We start from the raw sequence: 15,081 nt of genomic DNA, 5'->3' as shown, positions 1-15,081 counted from the left end.
TTCCAAATTTAGAGCTCAGATTCTTGCTTGAACATCCACACATACGTTGAGGAAGATGCGAGCATCTGGCCCGGAGCCCCTACAGCAGGAAACTGGTGGACAGGTGGTTGAACTGAATCTCGAGCTTGGCAGTGAACTATGCTACACCCATTTCCTGCTACGACCTCTTTTCTACACGCGGTTCCTGCTCTTGGCTGTTGGGGGTTCCTCCCACTTAACAGCCCACAGCACTTTACCATACTTGCCTGAAGAAGGAGAAAGTGCTGCTGGCTATGTAGCTGGGTAGGAAGATATGTTGTATAGGGCAACAGGAAAAAAAAAAGGCAAGAGTCAAGGAGAGAGAAGAGGTGCAGTGTGGGCCAGAGACAACCTTGGCTTCCCGGATGTGGTGTGTGCCTTTGGATACAATGGGGTGAGGTTTGCTTGTGTGATGCGAGATAGGGGACCTTAAGAATATCGCCAGCCTTTGTGACACTGGAAAAAGCTGCACACAACAGCAGATCTCAAGACCTTTGCACGTGCTCTGCCTGAGATGCTCTCGCTTGAGGCTACCCAGCTGGTGTCTCCTCCTTGAGAGTCTTCTCTGACTTTTCTACTTAAAATAGTCACCATCATTCCCATGATATTGTGTCATCTTCATAGCACCTATTATGATCTGAAATTAAATTATGTATTGAGTCACTTGTTTTCTGATTTATCTTCCCCTTCTAAAATGTAAGCTCCTGACTACTATCCCTGCAATGCCCAGAATAATGACTGACTGAATACATATTTATCAAAAGAATGAACATTACCAGCGACATTTCACCCCTTTTTAGGCTGTTAATTTCCTCCTTATTCTAGATCTCCACTCAGATATCCCATTTTTATTCAAAGACAAGCCTCAAATATTGCACTGAAAGTCCTCTATTTGGTTCCCCAAAAAGCCAAAATATTTTCTGTCTTGTGCTTTTGCATGCTGTTCACTCTGCCTGGAGCATCAACTACTTCCACACTCTCCTCTCCTTGTCAAATTCTCTGCTCTTAGGATGTTCGGTTGCTTCTCATCCATATTCAATGTCATTTCCCAGAAAGGATATCCCTGATTAGCAGTCATCTCTGCAATTTTTTTTTTTTTTTTTTTTTTTGAGACGGATTCTCGCTCTTTTGCCAGGCTGGAGTGCAGTGGCACGATCTCAGCTCACTGCAACCTCCGCCTTCCAGGTTCAAGAGATTCTCCTGCCTCAGCCTTCTGAGTAGCTGGGACTACAGGCACCCACCACCATGCCCGGCTAATTTTTTGTATTTTTAGTAGAGATGGGGTTTCACTGTGTTGGCCAGGTTGGTCTCAAACTCCTGACCTCAGGCGATCTGCCCACCGTAGCCTCCCAAAGTGCTGGAATTACAGGTATGAGCTTCTGCAATCTTTTCTGTTACAGCAATCTAGGTTTCCTTTTTGGTTTTGATTTTGGTTTTAAATTCAGTTACTTACCTATTTATTTGTTTCTAGTCTGTCTTCCCCATTAGACTATAAGCTTCACAAGGGCAGAGACTGTGTATATTTTATTGTACAATCCATGCTCAGGGTGTGGCACAATGCCTAGAACAGACTGGGTACCAAATGAATTGTCGAATAAATAAATAAATAAATTGTTTAAAGTCATTCGGTCCACATTTGGATTAGGAGGCAAATCTAACTTACAAATTTTTTAATGGTTGTACCTCTTCCCCTTTTTTAGTTTTTATATAGACTATCTCTCTGTTGAAAAACAAGTTAAAATTGTACTTTGCCCATGAGGCTCCTCTAAACATTGCAGCCACAGTCACCTTTCCCTTCACTAGGCCCTTATTCATTTCATTCACACGTGTTCCTAGCACTTTCTAGTGCTGAGATGCATTGATATAGTCCCTGACCTCAAGGCGGTTTGAATATCTATCACACACTTTTAGACTTGACTATAACTCAAATGTGTCAAATGAATAAATGAATGAGTTTAATTATAGCTTTGTTGACATCTCAACTCCTCCTTATTTTTCATGATATTAAACACAAATGCATAGCTTCTTCCCATAATATTCCTGGAGCGGCTCAAGAAAGGTCATCCTTCCAGAAGAATCAAAAGAAAGTGATCTATTCCTGGTACAGACTGGACATAGGAAGTGGTATGGAATCATTTTTGTTTCGTGCACTAAAAGGGCTACCATTTCATAAGGCCTGGAATTGTGGGTCTTTCATGCTAGTCTGACACTGGTGTGGGAACCACTGATGGATCCATTGAATTATGTTTTAGCTGGCTCATAAATGGGATCCTTTGGAATGCACAGCAAATAAAGCTTCCATTATTTATCCATCTTTGACTAGCCATTGTACACAGTCCACATCTTGCTTGCAGTGCCTATGAAAAGAGGTTCTTAATGATGAACACTATTGTCAATAATTTTTCATGTATTTGGAGTTTTAATTAGTACAGGTGTTTGGAGAAAAAACTTCTCAGATGTAGGCAATTATTTCTGCTATTCTATAGGTTAGATAGGGATGCACACATGCAGAATGAAGTTGCATCAAATCAGATTGGAATGTTTTGACAGCAAGACACAGCAAATGATTAGCCTGGTATTATAAAGCAGGAGCGATTAACAAGTGATTTACGAATGGCAGCAGAGGCACAATCTTGAATTACAATGAACAGAGAGAGCTGAAATGTAGTGGTTAACAAAACTGCATTTGATTAGATGAAGATTTGGTGGATTATTTCTAATGGGTCATAGATAATAGTTCTAATACAAGTGATTTTTAAAATTTTGATTTATAATACCCATTCATTGATGAGCCCTCCAGGCATATGTATAGTAGCCCAACAGAATTCAAACCAGTAAAATTTTCAAGAGAACCCATGTCCATTTACGTTAGGAAAATCCTGATTTAACAGATGTGCTTTATGTAATGCCCTGAGGGACAACAGGTTTAGATTTTTCTGAATCAAAAGAAAAAAATTCTAGAGCTTTGCGTTTCTTTATTAAACTCTCCTACTCTCTGTCCTTAACTAAAAAGACAATTCGGATAATACTCAATCTTAACTTGAGAATAAGACATCCTTCCTTAACCCTTTAAGATGATTGAATAGCAATCTGAGAAAATGGCAGACATGTGCTGTTTTCACTGTTTTTACAATGAGGTGTTTTTAGAGGGATGGGAAAGAGTGCGGGTGGATTTGAAATGTGTTAGACCAGATCTGAGAGGATGTCATTGGTAAAACAAAAGAAAATGAAAGTAATTATCATGATATGGAGTAATGATGTTTTTAAAATATTTTCTTTTTTTTTCTTTTTAACATTCAAGATATCTTTCAAAAGAAAAGGAAGTTTTATTACCACTTTACAAATTGAAAATCAGATATTTAGAGGTGAAAAGAAACTTTATAATAAGTGAGTATAATGATCAAAGATTAGAAGCAGTGCTTTCAAAAATGCTTTTGTTACCATTCAAGCATTGGCATTTCCTTCCAATAGCCTCGATCATGAAATATTTCTGGGTCAGCTATAGAAACAGTCAAAGTGCTGTCCCGATGTCCCATTCACTCTGTCCCCACCCTCCCTTCAATCCCATTCATTCTTTCCCTGCCACTCTCCATCCCTACTTTGCATATTAGGAATTATGAACATGTGTAAAATTATAGAAACACAGAAAACAGTGTAATGTTAAGAGAAAAATACATTTATATTAATATATTTAAGAAACATTTATGTTAAGGTCAATAAAATATGAGAAAAATCTTCATCTTCAATAATAACTCAAAAAATGCAAAACAAATGAGGTACCATTTCCCCACTCTCAGAATAACCAAAAATTTTTAAATTAAAAACTAGTTTCCACAGTGACGTGAGTAAAAAGGAGCCCTCGTATCATACCCTCGCATAAGTATAAATTGGTGCAACCCCTTATTGTCAAAATTTTGTCTCTCTATATACATACATATATATATGTAAATATATATTTTTGCAGCACTATTTTCTATGGAAGAAAAATGCACAAATATGAAAAGATCATTTTCTTGAAAGATTGTTATATTTTTTAATACAAAAACTTGCAGAAAACAAACGGCCACATATATATGTAGTTGTGTACATACTATACACATTATATATATATATATATACACATACTAAAGTGGTAACAGCAGTTACCTTTGGGGATGGGGGTTGTTGAAGGATTGCATGATATTTATTTTTCCATGGTACAATTAAGGTTAATTTTAACTTCTGTGTGAGTGTTCATATTTTTCAAATTAAAAATACAAGCACACAAACCATATTATGTCTTTAAGAAGTATATATATATCATAAATTAGGGGGTCACACAGGCATAACTTGAGTACTGGCTTCACCACTGAATCGTCTTAGATTCTCTAAACTTTTGTTTTCTCCAACATTAAAATAAGATAAGAACCTAAAATAAGTTTTTATCTTATGAAGTTGTAAGGATTAAGGAGATAATGCAGGATAATTTATGAAAATGATTACTATAGTAACTGGTGCATTAAAAGTTTAATAAATATTAGATATTATTGTTATTATTGCATTCAAACTCCAAATTCATCCGGCCTATCAGATAAATGTTGATCCCTACCTGTTCCTAAACTAGTTAAGGTCCTTGTCTCCTTGTTCCTTTAGAAGTTTGCATTTGCTCTTGCATTCCATCTAGTTCTCCCCGAAAAGAGCTACACTTTCCTTTGCTTTGCCTCTCCGCTGGAAGGCTCTTGCCTGGGTCCCTATTTTCCTACATTTGTTCAGGTAGAGCCACCGCCATCAGCCTCTACTCACTCACTTCAGCTTATCTCATTGGAATTCCATCTAGGCCAGAACTCAAAACCATTCCACCCCCACTGACTCTCTGTCCTTTGCCTCCTAACTGAATTCCAAGTCTTGCTTATTTTTTATTTTAATTTCATGTGCAGGATGTGCAGGTTTGCTACAAAGGTAAATGTGTGCCATGGTGGTTTGCTGCACCTATCAACCTGTCACATACATATTAAGCCCAGCATGCATTAGCTATTTTTCCTGATGCTCTCCCTTGCCCCGGTGCCCCCGTCCCCACCAGCAGGCCAGTGTGTGTTGTTCCCCTCCCTATGTCCATGTGGTCTCATTGTTCAGCTCCCACTAATAAGTGAGAACGTGCAGTGTTTGCTTTTCTGTTTCTGTGTTAGTCTGCTTAGGATAATGGCTTCTAGCTCCACCAATGTCCCTGCAAAGTACATGATCTCTTTCCTTTTTGAGGCTGCTGAAGTCTTGCTTTTTTTTTTTGAGACGGAGTCTCGCTCTCTCACCCAGGCTGGAGTGCAGTGGCGCAATCTCGGCTCACTACAAGTTCTGCCTCCCGGGTTCACGCCATTCTCCTGCCTCAGCCTCTCCGAGTAGCTGGGACTACAGGCGCCCGCCACCACGCCCGGCTAATTTTTTGTATTTTTAGTAGAGACGGGTTTTCACCGTGGTCTCGATCTCCTGACCTCGTGATCCGCCCGCCTCGGCCTCCCAAAGTGCTGGGATTACAAGCGTGAGCCACCGCGCCCGGCTTTGCTTTTTTAATAGAGATGGGCCCAGGCATCCCAGTATTTCCAAGAACAACTTTTTCCTATGATAGCTATAACATGGAAAAAATTATTACTTTTCAAAAATTGCAAAGAAAGCATCAATGTCACCATAAAGATATTATGATCAGGTCCCATGATGGACACATCAGCTATATTTAGAGGACAAATGAAGAGATGGATTCTATTTTAGAAAATATTTTCATACTTTGAGTGTGTTCCTTAAAATATTTAATGGGGCGGTTTCACTGGTAACTAGAACATAAAACTAAAGTCTCCCAATCCTTGCTGTCCATGGCAACTTAGGTGATCACAGGTACTGCCACTCTTCCCAAGTCTGCATGTGGACATTCTGTGCTCACAAGGTAAGAGTCAAGGAGGGATGTCAGGAAGAAGTGCTTTTTTAAAATCAGCAGAATTTTAATATTTTTGTTCTTCTGGACAAAGAATATTCTCTACAACTGATGGTTTATCCAACATTTATCTCAGGAACATCTGAGTTTTGTTAATTTTCTTAGACCTAGTACCTGGGCAATGTATAAACAAACATGTTTACCTCCCGACTGTAGCAGAGAATAATCTCTTGATAGGAAATAGTTCTTTTTACAGCAACAAAAAGCAAGAAAAGCAGGGCAATAAGATGATGCTGTTAGCAGTTTATGTCCCTTAAGACCTTAAAAGGTAATAATCATTCTACCTTCCATTTCCGTAGCGCCTGACGGTTTGCAAAGTACTTTCACATACATTATCTCGCTCAAGGAAAAGAAATGCATATTCTATAAGGGCCATTCCTGATAGAAAATAAAATGTCAAGCAAATGAATACTATTCCTAGATTGAATGATTCAGGGAGCTGCTTTATCAAAATAGTGAACCACTTCATGAGAAACAGAGGAGACAAAAAATAAAATCAAATCACCATCACTGGCATAAATATGAAATATATGGGGTCGACTAACTTTTTTTCATTATGTTCATGATTCAGGGACTATAATTTGTTTCATATTTGTCAAAATTGGAAATAAGATGATAAATAGATATCCTAGCTCTTAGGCACCCTGTGGAACTTCAATGTCTTGCCACCTAAGGCAAAGTACACACACACACACACACACACACACACACACAGTTTGGCAGTGTAATGACTTTCTTTTGCCCTCTGATTCCATACAAATTTAACTCCCTGTCATGACACCTGCCCCACTGTTATTGTTGTGTACCTTTTGCTCCAGCCTGGCCAGGGTCTTCCTTTGACAAAAATGTGCACATTGCTGCCCTTAGCCTCTGTTCCCCACGCCATTCTTCAAAGCTAAAATAATATTTCTTCCTCCAAGCACTTTGCCCAACTACTCTGAGCTACAATCTCCATTCTTTGGCTCTAATAATTCCTGTTTTTTATTCATTCATCCAATAACTATTTGATGAGAGCTGCCTATGCACAAGATACCAGGCTAGGTACTGGGAATAGAGCAATGAAAAAGACAAATGAGATTTCTCCTCTTAAGGAGCTGGGGACATTCTGGGATGCGGGGACAGACAATAAATGCATTTTACACATTTTAGATGCTGCTAAGTACTATGAAGCTCTATAACAGGGTAATACAAGAAAGTGGCTGGAGAGGGGACTGATAGCTTAGGTTGGGTTGGAGGGGTAGTCAGGGAAGGCTTCACTGATGAGGTGACATCTGAGCTGGGACCTGAATGACAAGAAGAAGCCAGCCCTGCAAAGATGGGGGAACAGGAAGAAGGGTGGTGTGGCAGGAGGAGAGTAAGCACAGGAAAGCATGCTGAGAGGCATGAAGAGAGGAGCTGAGAGGCAGGCAAGAGTTAGATCCTGCATGGACTTTACCTTTTACTCCAGGTGAACCCAGATGCATGGGAGGGTTTTCTGCAGGAGAGTAGCCAGACAGGATTTGTGTTTTTTGAAAGATCTCTCTAACTACTGGTCAGAGAATGGACCATGAGTGTACAAAGTTAGAATGAGGCAGACCAGTTAAGATGTTGTTGCAGGTCCAGGGGAGACAAAAGAGGTGGAGACTTTGTATGGGGAACATGGAGAAAAGTTGACAGATTTGGGGTCTATTTTGTACATTAAGCCATTCAGACTCATGGGTAAGTTAAATGTAGCAGGGGAAAGAAGCTCGATGTCATATTCTACTGTGTCATAATTAAACAATCTCATGTGTGTTTGTACATGTATCTCAACTAAACTATAATTACTTTGCAATCAGAAATTAGTCATATTCTTCTACTTTTTTTTTTACTCAGCTGCAGAAATGAGGATGGCTCATTGTAGGAATGAGAACGCAATAAAGACTTGCTAACTTGAATCCAATTAATATTTCTACTTCTATTGTGGGTCAAAAATCGTCTAGTTCAACTAATCATGGCAAAGCCAAGTGTCTCCCTTCCATTTTCTTTACTGCATCCTGCCATCTGTCCTTTCACCTCCTGCTACTTTTCAGTCACTGTAATTCTCCCTGTGATTCCTTGGCAATCACCCTCTGAGTATCAGATTCCTGCTTCCTCGCTCACTGCACAGCACTGCACACCACAGTGAGTTCTGTGCAGCTTGCTCCAGCCATTTACTCTGAGCCCACTCCCTGTCAGGCCCTCAGCTGGGTGATGGGGACCCAAAGGTAAACATCAGCGGACATGAGAAACTTCACAGTTTAATCTTCACACAAGAACTAGGAGGGAGAATCCTGGACCACACAGATACACATAAGAAAGAAAGGGAAGAATTACACAGGAAAACACAAATTTGATTCTCTCCTTTTGAGTTTTATGGAACTCTCAAAGAGTTCCATAAAAGGGAAGACATCTTTGCTTCCCTGCCCCTTATCTCTCAAGCCTTCTGGACACTCTGTTTCAAGTTCCAGGAAAGGGAATCTTCAGTCTCTCCTTGAGAAGCAAAGAGAATCCAGTGACAATGTGTACAGAAATGTCTCTGACTTTCCTCGGATGATTCCATCTTTGTTCTTGCAATTCACCTCCTCACAAACAAATGTCCTCTCCTGCATTTGCGTTAATTTATTTTCAGTAAACACTCATCAAATGACCACCACTAAGCACAAGACCTAGCAGGGCCCTAGAAATATAGTTTCTGTCTTCTAGATCTTTGAAGGAAAGACATAAAGTAAAATGAAATTCACACCAAGTAGACATCTGAACCACACGGTGTTTGAACACAAAGGTGATGCATTCTGAATAGATGGCTCAAGAAAGATAACTGCCTGGATATGGAAAGGAGGATAGTATTTTGAGAGGCTCAGAAGGAGAGTATGGAGGTATAGGAACAGAGTGAACAAAAGCTCAGAGGCTTCACACTGCATTCAAACTCCAGATTATGGTGTGAAGTTGTCTGTGGCTGGAAGATAGAAATTAGGGAGAAATACACTAAAAATAAAGGTGTAAATGAAGCCAAGGTCAAGCTTTCAGAAAACTTCAATGCATGTTGGAGCATTATTCTCTGGCCGAAAAGGAGTTACTGAAGGCTTTTGGATAGAGAAATAACATGGTCTGTCCAGAAAAAGGAAGATACTGCTGGTGTGGTGGCCTCCTTCAGGGGAATCCGCTTGGGGAGCAGAGCTGACGAATAGTCTCTCCAGTAGTTACTCCTTTGTGACCACAGTGCTGTTTACTCCAAAGTCATCCTTCCTGGCCAGCATGGAGCTTCTTCAATGGTAAAGCTCAGTGTCTTAGGGACTTCCCGTTGGCTTGGCTGAGACTTTCAAAACTGCTGTGATCTGAGACTCTCTGTACGTAATCGTTCCTACTCTTGTAGGTGTCAGATCTGTAGATCAGTCTGAAGCCTCTCTCAGTCAACTCCTACTCCCTCCTTGCATTCTCTACAGACAATTCCCCAGGTAATCCTCTTGCATGCTCAGCATCAGCTTCCCACAGGGCCCAGACTGACACAGCTGGTAAAGCAGGAAGGATGACAGCCCTGATCTTATTTTGGAGTAATATGCAGGGCAGCCCAGAGTGCTCAGTACCAGCAAGACAGAAGGGGGAAGGACAAGGGAGGGGAAAGGGAAAGGAAAAATTTTAATTTAAAAAAAAAAAAGCAGGTTTTGTTTGATCATCTCCAATATTCTTGTGAGAGAAGGGATTGTGTCAATTATTTTGAAAGCACTCAATCATCAATGGATTTTTCATATATGGTGGGGCAGGGTTATGGGCAAATATTGGTGTTTTCCTCATTGCTGAGTCTTCATCTATGGTATTTTTTTCCTTTTGTGTCCCTCTAGGTGTGTTCACGTTAATTTATGTGGGTTAAACCTAGTCACTCGTGTCAAGTAATTTTTGTAATGGCAAATTTGAAACATTTATGCCCTTTTTCTTTGCTATCAATAAAACATTAAATAACATTTAATGTGATCAAAATTTTCTTACTAAAAATATTAAAACCATTTATTCATATGCTATGGGGCATAACCCTGAAGAGTAACTAAAGAATAAAGAATATAGTTTGATTCACAATCTTCCTACTAATATTTCCACACAAGAAATTATACCTTTACAATAGTGTTTAGTTTTTTAAAAGAGCAATAGTTTATTTATGAAAGTAATCCTCCTGTATTACATTGAAAGACTTTTAATGTTTAATAAGAGAATAGTAATGATAAAGCCAGTTCATAATATCCAAGCATTCTCTTGAAGTTTATGACAGGTCACTTTTAGTGTTTCACTTATGTAAGATTTATGGTGAACTTCCTATTCTGATTTTCTATGTTCCAATGTATCTCCGTACTAAACATAAACATATCAATGTATCAGAATGAATAAATATTAATTTATAGATTAACTATGGAGTATTTAGCGTAGTTCTCAGCTACTCAGATTTGGTGTGGACAAAAATTATTTTATATTTAAGAAAAACTGAGCCAGGTATGGTGGCTAATGCCTGTAATCCCAGCACTTTGAGAGGCTGAGGCGGGCACTTGAAGTCAGGAGTTCAAGATCAGCCTGGCCAACATGGTGAAACCCCATCTCTACTAAAAATACAAAAATCAGCCAGGCATGGTAGCACACACCTGTAGTCCTAGCTACTCAGGAGGCTGAGGCATGAGAATTGCTTGAGCCTGGGAGGTGGAAGTTGGAGTGCGCCGAGATTGCGCCACTGCACTCCAGCCTGGGCGACAAAGTGAGACTCTGTCTCAAAAAAAAAAAAAAAAAAAAACACACAAAAACCTATGTGCAATCATAAACATTATGGCCCATGGGAGCTGTGTGACCACCTAATTAAAGATGTTTCAAAATGCATAATATCTTGATAGTAATTATACACGTGTGTGTAAACATGGAAATTTTTTTTAACTAAAAATGGTTTGTTTGTTCATCCCTTATTATTTGTTCTAAACCGTGGTATGTAAACCACTTTTATAACTTGTTTTCATCTCCACATCCTGTGAAAAGCTTTTGTTTATAAGATTCTTTTTGAAGTCAAGGAAAGCTTTACAGATGAAAGAGATAGCACAATCTTGTCCTTTCATATTATAAGGCAAGTAAGGAGATTTATTCATTTGATCAGTAGCTGTCACTCTGAAATAATCTTCCACCAAGTCCAGAATCTCGAAATTATCTGGGAAAGAATGGCCACTACTAACAACCCTTATAAACCATGTAAGAACTTGGGTGGTTGCCTTTGGTATACTAGAAAGTTCCTGTTCCTCAGCATAGTTTACAAGGCCCTTCAAAATCTAACCCACAAAGAGATAGCTGTAATAATCTCCTAATATCTATAACCCTCTTCTTCTTGGTTAGAAGTGCCTGGATTTTGTTTGGGAATCCGTGTGCCCACATCCCAGCAATGGTCATAGTCAGACTAAGCCAATTACGCCATTCCGTTCTTTACACTTTCACCTTCTCATCCAGCTGGCGGTAGCCAGTAAACAGCAACAGAAATGTGTTGTTGGGGCTTCTGGGAAAGCTTTGCCTTCCTGATGCAGAGGCAGCTGTCCCGCCACCACCGTTTCTTCCTTCCTCTTGGCTCAAATGCAGATGTGACACCAGATATAGAGGCAGCTATTTTGCCACCATGAGAGAAGGGCCAAGAGAACTGCAGAGACACTGGCCCTGACACATTGAGCCACTGAACCGATCCTCAGCCTCCCACATTTAGACCTTTCTTTCAGAAAAAAATAATCCCCTACTTGTTTAAGCCATCATTATCCACTTCTGTCACTTGCAGTAGAAAACATTCTTAACTGGTTGAGAAACAGGCCGAGATCACTTGCTTTCATTTCCTGTACCCCATTCCTTAAACTACAAAAATCTATTTATCATTCTACTAATCCACTGGGCTACTTAATGACTGACACAAAAACATTTTCCCTCCAAAATCCTTTTCATCAAAATAATTCAGCTTAAATAAGAAATATCCCCCAACTAATCCCCTCACCCTCACCCATGCTCCTTTAACCACTACACTAGCCTGCTGTTTACCAACTAGGTAGGGCAAGGGAGCCTTGGGCTACTATCCCCAGTACCTAGCAGAGTACCAGGAACACCAGGCAAATATGTTATCCTTGTTAAATCTTACATATTCTAAACTACTTGAAGAGATAGCCTTGGTCTCATCTGAGACTTTTCACTGACAGTGTTTCCTTTGGTTCTAGGTGAAGCTGAATTCTCTCTGCACCTGGCACTCCCAGATAAGGTGAAACAAACATACTACGGAGGTCTTCTGAAGGACAATTTCGTAATAACAATTAAAATGTTAAATATGTACAATGTTTGATCTAGCAGTTCCAATACTAGAAAGTGATACCAGAGACCTATCACAAAAGTGGCCAAAGATATCTATACCTAGCTACTGATTAGAACATTGTTTATAATAGCAAAAATTAAAAACAGGCCTTATGTCCACTAATAAGAGACAAGTTAAATAAATTATGGTACATCCATTTAAAAATCAAATGCTATGCCACTGTTTAAAAGAACCAAAAAATCTATAAATGGTGACATACAAGGTCAGGGTACATCACTAAGGAAAATAATCCAGTTATAAAAGAGTGTATTTTATCCCTTTTCTGTAAAAAAAAAAAATTATATCTACTGAGGAAACTAAAATAAAGTCTACCTTAAAAGCAGTAGTTGGCCAGGCGCGGTGGCTCATGCCTGTAATCCCGGCACTTTGGGAGGCCGAGGCGGGCAGATCACGAAGTCAGGAGATCGAGACCATCCTGGCTAACACGGTGAAACCCCGTCTCTACTAAAAATACAAAAAATTAGCCAGGCATGGTGGTGGGTGCCTGTAGTCCCAGCTACTCGGGAGGCTGAGGCAGGAGAATGGCGTGAACCCGGGAGGCAGAGCTTGCAGTGAGCAGAGATCACGCCACTGCCCTCCAGCCTGGGCAACAGAGCGAGACTCCATCAAAAAAAAAAAAAAAAGGCAGTAGTTAATTCTGAGGTTGGGACTTTTATTCTCTTAAATGTCAGTTTTACAGTATATGGATTTATGTAATCAATACATGTGCAATATTTATAATCAGAAACAAATTACTAAAGCAACAGATTTTCTCTGGTATTTATTTTCAGTAATGGGAGGAGGCCAGGAGCTCCTGCAGAGCTACAGCTCCCATGCAGAAATAAAGAAATGGAGAGACAATTTGACATGCAGGATCAAAAGAGGCTAGAAGTGGGGCAGTAAGACTGGAGGTACAGGGGAGAGGAATACATGAATGGGTGAGCACCTAGCTCATCCAACTGTGCAAGCAAGAGATCTAGGAGCCTTCCTTTATAGCTTTCTCTCCGTCATTCATCTAAGATTCCTCTAACATAAACACTTTTCTCCATCTCTACCAACACCATCCACATCCAGCTAACCAACCTCTCTGGCTTGAACTGTCAGAATAACTTATTAATTGTATCTGCTTGAAGAATTTTGGACCCCAGATCTTTACCCTCTGATGTCACATCTAAGTTCCATGGAAAAGGGGACTTTGCAGATCAGGAAGAATACTAATCAATTTAACACACTCTCAGTTTAACATTAGAATAGGGAAAATAGCCTGGATTATCCAGGTGAGCCCATTGTAATCACATGAACCCTTAGAAGTGAACTGTCTCCCAGCTGAAGGCAGAGGAGGAAGTAAGAGAGATGGACAGAGGAGGAAGTTGGAGAGATAAAAAGTGTGAGAAGGTCTTGACTTGGGTTTGCTGCCTTGAAGATGGGAGGGGCTTCATGGAAAGCAGGAGAGGGAAATGAAGTAGGCCAACAACCAATGAGCTTAAGATGAGAATCGTAGCCCTGTCCGACACCTTGATTTCCACCTTATTTAGCTCTAGACAAAGAACTCCGTTGGCCATTCTGTGACCAGATCCCTGACTTACAGAAACTGTGATATTTTAAGCCACTAAGTTTGTAGTAATTTGTTTCAGCGGCAATAGAAAACTAATACTTCAACCCTGGCCCATCTCTTGTCTAATGTTGCAACCATAACGCGAGCGATTTTTTTTTTTTTTTTTTTTTCAAAATACAGATCTGGTCATGATACCTCTGTTTACTTACAGCTTCCTAATGCTCTTTGGAAACACTGAAACTCTTTAACATAGACTTCAAGTCTTGCATGGTCTTCAGCTGCCATGAACCTCCCAGCCTCATGTTCCCCTCCAAGTCCCTAACTCTGCAGTTCAGCCACTCTGGCTTTCTTACATTTGCTCATACTGCTGTGCTTCCTCTTGCCTCATGGCCTTTGCACAAGCTGTTTCCTCTGCCTAGGTTGTCCTTCTTTTCCTTCTTCAGCTTCTGGACATTACCCTTCATCTCTGTATTTAAGTCCATGCACCTCCCTCTTGGAGAAGTCTTTCCTGACCTCTCTGACTAAATCAAGCATGGAAATTACAGGCCTCTGTGGAATCATGTATCTCTCCTTCCCATCAATTGTTGAGGTTACAGTGGTTTGTGTGATTACTTGACAATTATCTGTCTTAAGTGCCATAAAGACAAGATGGTGTATATGTCTTTCCTCACCATTATATCAACCGTTCCTGGTAGAGAGTCTACAGTATGCTTAGTTCTCAAAAAATCTTTGCTGGCTGAATAACTGAATGAATGAGTCAATTGAATCACTGAAACAATGAATCGGCACTCTAGAAAAGAGTAGATGAGAAAATACCAGCCACCTGTAGAAGGCTGAGTCAAGTGATCACAGGTTATCACACCAGTTCTCAGATTGCATGATGCTAGGTACTGTGTGCCCAGGCAAAGTTTGATAACTGTTCTTTAATTTAATATTACCCAGAGAACTCTGGTTTTTCTAGTTAAAATAGCTGCCAAGACACCACTTTATCACCAATATATGTCTTGTCTCATGAAATAAATGTAATAAATATTTAATGAGTAATGACCAAGTGGAAGACACTGTGTTACCTATCCCAAGGGATAGAAACACGTCCTTAAGTATTAATATATTTGATTTATATATTGACCTTCGTGCTTTATAAAATATACTTTTGCATATACACTCTAACCTTCACAATAACTTTGTAAAGTACTTGTATATTATTAT

This window comes from Symphalangus syndactylus, chromosome 7 (genome assembly GCF_028878055.3).
Source record: "Symphalangus syndactylus isolate Jambi chromosome 7, NHGRI_mSymSyn1-v2.1_pri, whole genome shotgun sequence".
Classification (NCBI taxonomy): Eukaryota; Metazoa; Chordata; class Mammalia; order Primates; family Hylobatidae; genus Symphalangus; species Symphalangus syndactylus.
The sequence above is the reverse complement of the archived record's forward strand: the minus strand, read 5'-3'. Positions refer to the sequence as shown.